The sequence below is a fragment of the Physeter macrocephalus genome, chromosome 3, assembly GCF_002837175.3.
Source record: "Physeter macrocephalus isolate SW-GA chromosome 3, ASM283717v5, whole genome shotgun sequence".
NCBI lineage: Eukaryota > Metazoa > Chordata > Mammalia > Artiodactyla > Physeteridae > Physeter > Physeter macrocephalus.
The window spans coordinates 23,296,911-23,303,740 of record NC_041216.1 but is presented as its reverse complement, the minus strand read 5'-3'; positions in this window follow the sequence as shown (position 1 = coordinate 23,303,740).

Sequence of the window (6,830 nt, the reverse complement as noted above, 5' to 3'; positions counted from 1 at the left end):
AGCACTCCAGCACTGAGACCTCTGAAATCTCTGTTCAGCCCTCAGCCTCCAAGCACATTTTCTGCTAGGCCTTGTGGAGTCACCCTCTGCGTGAACACCTTAGGATTTAGCTATGGACCTTAGGGAATCCCTATGCAAATTTTGGGACTCCATCTCTGCTGCTTTTTCTCTGTGGTTCATTCTTCTTTGGTTATCTCCCCACAAATTCTTGCTGTCTTAGCAACCCTAAACTCTGAACTCTCTTGACCACCCAGTGAGACTCTAGCTCTTTGCTTGGAATCTCCTTCCCTTTGCCATAGTTTAAAAATTACCCCTAGCCAGAAGGTCAGGGTGAATGTGGAGCTCAGCTTTGCGTGCTTCCCTTCTCTTAAGGATCGTAGCCTTGCATTGCCTGTGGTCCAGTGTCTGATAATGTTTGTTTCATATATTTTGTCCACTTTGGTTTATATTTATTTATGTCAGGCAGATAAGTCCAATACCAGCTACTCTGCCATGGATAGAACCAGAAATTTCTCCTATTCTTCTCTGATCCCTTTCCGGTTAAGCCTTTATCCTCCAGACTCCACCCTTTTCAAGGTCATAATTGACCTCTACTTTGCCAATCTAATCTTCATTACAAGGTCTCATCTAACCCGAACAAGCAGTATCATTCCCTGTTGTTGATCACTCTCTTCTTCTTGAAACCCTTTCTCCCCCGCCAACTTGGCATCCAGGAAACCACTGTTTTTAACTTTTTCTCCTACTTCAGTCTTCTTTGCTGGTTCTTCCTCATCTTCTTGGCCTCCAAATGTTAGAAAGCCTCAGAGCTCACTATCAAATCTCTTCCTATCTCCATCCACATTCTCCTTGGTTATCTCATTGAGTCCCAAGGCTTTAAATAACCTCTACACATTCATAATTCTTAAATGTATATCTCCAGCCTGAATCTCTGCCCTGAAATGCAGACTTGGAGTTCCAACTCCTTCTTCAACATCTCCACTTGAAAGTCTGAAAAGCATCCCAAACTTCACATGTCCAAAACAGAACTCATGATTTCTTCCTTCACAAGCCTGTCTCTCCCTTGGTCTTACCTATCTTAATAAATAACTTCAATCTTCCAGTTGTTCAGGCCAATAATTTTGGAGTCATCCTGGGAACTTCTCTTTAACTCAAATTCCATACCCAATCCACCAGAAAATTTTGTTGGCTCCACATAGAAATCTACCCTCTATTATCTCTCTTCTGGATCATTGAAATAGCTTCCTAAACAGCTTCCTTGCTTCCACTCTTGCCCCCTGTCTCAGTCAGGGGCAGAGCAGGTTATAGACGGTATACTCAGAGGATATGATTGCACAGAGGTCATCAAAGGAGCTGATTACAGGTTGTGGGTAGGGTCAAGGGTACCAACAAGAGATGGTGAGATATCTCACCCCCTAGGACAGGTGAGAGTTATAGATGCTAAAAAGGGTCACCTGATGGAAGCCATGGCCTTTGATAGAAAAAGTCAGTTATTGGCAAACTACAGCCCAACAGAGAGAGGGCCAGGGGAGTCTCTAACCTCCTGCTGCTGTCTCCCATTGGCTGAACCTAACTGGAAGCCAGAGTGTTGGGAGTCCTTTGGAATAGTCCATGGAAATTAGCCTCCCAGGGCAGAGAGCAGGGTGGGAAAAGGAACGGTGGATTTAGAGGGCAAATGGGGAATATCCATCAAACCCTATCTCTGCCCCACATACACACACAGCATGGTCCTTTCTCCACGTAGCAGTCAGAGTGATCTGTTCACTGTAGCAAACCAGAGGGCATAGCAGAGCCACGAGATGGATGGAACCTGGGTCTGTGAAACACTAAATGGAGCACAGCTGCCTGCCAACAAGGAAGCCTCATCTTGGTTACATAAGCGAGAAACAAACCTCTATTATGTTTGAGTTAAAAATATTTGGAGTCTATTTGTTACTACAGTTTAGTCCATGTAACTGATACTTCTGTAAAACAAGGGTCACAGGAGTGTCATCTCCATAGGGTAGTTGGGAGAATTAAATAAGATATAATTGCTTATAAATGCTTGGCATATTGTTCTCAAGCAATGCTAACAGTTATTATTTAATATTTGAAATGAATACAGAATCATGCTATTAATCATTTTTTTAAATGCCTTGTTATAAGGTTTGGGGGATTTTTCTAGAGAATGGATGAACTGTGGAAGGTCTGTGTATAAATGGGAATGGAGAATTATAGCCTCCCCCCACCAAGAAGCTCCTGGCTCCCTTGACCTCCAGGCAAAGAACCCAGGAGAAAAAAGAGTTTGTCCCACCCCCTCTCCTGAGCAAATCACCCACACTGGGATCACACTGTGGTAGCCAGTCTCCAAAGATGGCCCTAAGGGACCATGCCTCCCAACATCTACCCCCCTGGGTGTCCCCTCCCACACTGAATCTGGGCTGGCCCAGGACTCAACTTAGGATAAGGTGCACCCGCTCCAGGTCAATGCCTTAATAAGGACCAGCACCCTCCACTTTTGGGAGCCCTGAGTCGTGATAAGTAGTGTGGTTACCCTGTGGGAGAGACCACGTGGAGGGGTCATCTGGACAGGGAGAGACCCTGAGACTCCAGAGGGATGGAGAGAGAGGCACAATCGCCCCGGTGACCCAGGTGAGCCCAGCCTTCCCGGTGGCCCCACAAAATACCGGATTTATGCATGAGCCACGCAGAAGCTCTCCAGCCCAGTGGAGCCCCGGCTGGTGGCCACTCCCGCTGACATCACACAAAGCAGAAGATTCACCTCGCTGAGCCCAGTCAACCCTCAGAAGCAAGCGATAATAACACGGTGGTTGTTTTAAGCCATTAAGTTTCTGGGCGTTTTGCTACGTGGCAGCAGGTAACCAAACAGCCACCCAAACCAAGTGAGCAGCGTTTGCTGCCTTGAATTTCCAGCTCCCGCAGCTGCTCTCACTGCAGGGAAAAGCAAGGGGGATGTGGCAACCGGAGGCTCGGGCTGGGGTGGAATTCTCCAGGCGCTCTTTGGTGGAGGTGGGGGGAGCCTGGACCCTGCCCCCTCGCCTGCCTGGGAGGCTGAGCTCCTCTGCTTGTTGCCATTCCTCTTCTTGATTGGCACTTTAATGAGGGCAGAAGGGGCTGACCCCCTGCCAGGGGGCCAGTTCATGCCCCGTTTATCTCACAGCTCCGGGCAGACTAGAACAACACTGCAGGCGAGCGGCCGGCCAGGAGCCCCGCCCTCGGTGATGGATTGAGTGACCGCGGCGAGTTGGCAGCTGAAGCGCGTGGTGGCTGCACCGTCCTGTCAGCGTGCCACAAAGGAGCCCGGCCTGGCCCGCCCGCTCTTCCCGGGGCCAGGGAAGAGTGACAGCAGCTCCCAGGGGCCCAGTTCCCTCCACCACCCTCCCCCAGCGCCAACGCCAAGTTCCAAAGGATAGGCCTGGAGATGGAGCCCAGTCCTGGGGTCCAGGGGGGCAGTGCACGGGGGTGGGGTGGGGAATTCTGGACTTGCAGGATTGTGTAAAACTGGTGGACAGAACTTCTTCCTCTCCGGCTCCTGGCTTCAGCGTCCAAGACTGGGCTGGGTTCTCAGCAAACGCCCCTCCTCCTGGCTGTTTCATGGATGGGCTCCGGAGTCTGGCAACCTGTGGGGGATCCCACCTGGGCCTTTTGTCTAGCTGTGCAACCTTGAATGAGTTTGACAACCTCTCTGAGCCTTAGAGCTCTCATCCGTAAGAGGCTAATACTGCTTCTGTCTCCATCACCACCAGGTTCTCGTGAGGATGACATGAGATCTGCTGGCGGAGCCTCCCTGCGAGAAGGCAGGGTCCTATAAGCAAGGCCTCAGTTTACCTGGTTATCTCTGACCACCTCCCTGGTACCCAGACCGGTGCTGAATGACAGGCTGAGAGCAGTCACTGATGGCAAAGCCCCCCGCCCCCCAGCTGCTGTCAGGAGCCGTCACCAGGGGCCACACAATTGGTACCATGCCCTGCGGGTAGGGGTGAACCCATTTTACGCGTGGAGAAACCGAGGCTCGGTGAGGTAAATCTGCCCAGGGTCCCACAGAGAGTAGAGACAGATAAGGATTCCAACCCAGGGTTCTCTGGCTCCAAAGTCTGTGGAGACGTCCCTAAGGCCCCGAGTTATGGGCTGGAATTTCCCGGCAAGGATGCGTGGGGAGCCAGTGACAGCCCCTGGGCTCTTGCAGAGCCGTTCACAAAACACACTGCAGATGGTGACGTGTCCAAGGGGGAGGTCACGCTCATCGTCCTGGGACCACAGAATGAACCTGAGGTCTGAGCTGTTCCCTACACCTCAAGGGGAGCAGGGACCCCCAGGGAAACGCAGCCCCTCCGGCTCAGGGGAGTCACAGCGGTCTGGTCTCTGCCCCAGGGCCCCTGGGTCTGGGCTCCTCCCCCCAAGCCCGTGCCCAGGACAGGACAGTCATGGGAGCCCCTGCTGCTTGGTCCCTAGAGCTGGGGAGGGGAGAGGACAGAGCTGGACGGAAGGCTCTTCAGATCCCAGCGAGCCCTGGAAGGGGAAGAAGGGGCCTTCCCGGGCCTCCCTGGAGGGGAAAGAACCGGCCTCCATTTGGAGCAAGCTTCACCCCTCTGTGAACTCCCAAAGGCGGGAGGCCAAGCCGAGGTCAGAGAAAGTAGCAGGGTGACAGTGGGGCCATATGGCCCTCCCTGCTCTCTGCCTCGCATACCCCCAAAATGGGCATCTGCCCCTGGGCTCTCCTGACACCTCTCCCACCCATCAGATAAGAGGTGAGCAGCCCAGGTGGGGCAGGAGCAGATGGGGCCCTGAGGGTGGGCTGAACCAACAGAGGGGTTCCCTAAACACTGACCCAGCAGACTGCGAGGGACCCTGCCTTTCAGCCCAGCTCTGGACCTGGCTGAGCGGGGGCTTGAAACTGCTGTTCCCTTTATCACCCTCCATCTCTGTGTGGTTATTTGGTTAAGGATGATGAGGGGCCATCTCTGCTCACCTGGGTGTCCCCAGTCCCTAGCAGACCGCCTGGCACACAGTAGATGCTCATAAATACCCTTTAACTAGATGCTCTTTGGCCAGTGTGCATCTCCCAATAGACGGTGGGCTCCACTGGGGCAGGGACGTGTCTGTTTCACTCACCATTATATCCCCAAACTCAGAGTGTTGCCCATAGAAGGCTGGAGAGTCAGTAAGTAAATAAATGAATTTGCTGCAAAAGCAAAAAGAAAGCGAAAACAGCAGCCACAACAAAATCAAGAAAACTGACCTAGATTGGGGCAAGAGCCCCTCAGAATGAGGAGATTCTGAGGGCTTTCATTTCAAAGGAATTATGGCACATGCTTCAATGAGTCCAGTCCCCGGGGAACCATGACATCAGGAAAGCTGACTGAGCCCAAGACAAAATCAGCTGAATTACTCCGACTGGTAAACCTCCAGACCCACTTTGTTTCTGCCCACTTTGTTTCAGACAGTGCTGGGGGGCAAGGGGGCTCAAATGCCACCCAGAACACCTCTGGGGAAGGAACAGATGTCAAAAACCAGCAACTTTCCAATAGTCTAAATTTTGTGAACAAAGTAAAATGTCAGGAAACATGAGGTTAAGGAAGAATGGCTGCAATATATAAAGAGTTCATTAACATAAACAAGAAAAACATTAAGAGTCCAATATATGTGAGCAAAGAACATGGAAAGATCATTCACATACAAAGAAACCGGAGTCAAGTAGTTGGCGTTCATTACCCTGTGGTAAGCGCTGCCTTAAGAGCTTTACATTGTAAAAGAATACAGCAAGAAAATCCAACCAACAAATGTGAAGTTTGGTGACTGTGACACACTCCTAATTTTTTCTGTATTATCTATGAAATGCGGTAATCCTTTTGTTTGTCCCAAGAAGACTCAAGCATTCCTGTTTTAATTAAATCTCTTCAACCAAGCAGGTTTCTGCAGGATATAATTCTTGCATTCAGGTGTGAAAGTCTGGAAACAATCTATATATTCACAACCCTGACATCTGTGTCTGGGGTAAAATTAATTTATTTCTGAGTTGTCTGGGTTCTGCAGGTAACGTAATTACAGGCACATCTTGTTTGGTTACGCTTCGCTTTATCGCACTTCTGCAGATATTGCGGTTTTTACAAATTGAAGGTCTGTGGCAACCCTGTGTTGTCAGGTGATGGTTAGCATTCTTACCAATAAAATGTTTTTATTTAGTTTTTTGTTCTGTTTTGTTTTTTATTGGAATATAGTTGATGTACAATGTTGGGTTACTTTCTTCTCTATAGCAAAGTGAATCAGTTATACGTATGTACATCAACTCTTTTTTAGATTCTTTTCCCATATAGGTCACTACAGAGTACTGAGTAGAGAATAAAATGTTTTTAAATTAAGGTGTGTACATTGTTTTTTTAGACATAGTGCTATTACACATGGTATAGACTACAGTATAGTATAAACCTAACTTTTATATCCACTGGGGAACCAAAAAATTCATGTGACTCACTTTATTGTGATATTCACTTTATTTTGGTGGTCTGGAACTGAGCCCAAGATATCTCTGAGGTGTGCCAGTACTATTGTATATTCAAGTTACCTTTAAAAGACTCATTTAGGGAAGTTCTGAGAAATGCTGGAAATATGAAAATGGATTGTAAGCTCTTGGGGCAAAGACCATGCTTTGATTTTGGTACTTTGAAAGTACTGCCTGTGCTCAAGTTCACACAAATATGTAAATAAAAATAAAATGAGTGGCTTGGGCTTCCCTGGTGGCGCAGTGGTTGAGAATCCGCCTGCCGATGCAGGGGACGCGGGTTCGTGCCCCGGTCCGGGAGGATCCCACGTGCCGCGGAGCGGCTGGGCCCGTG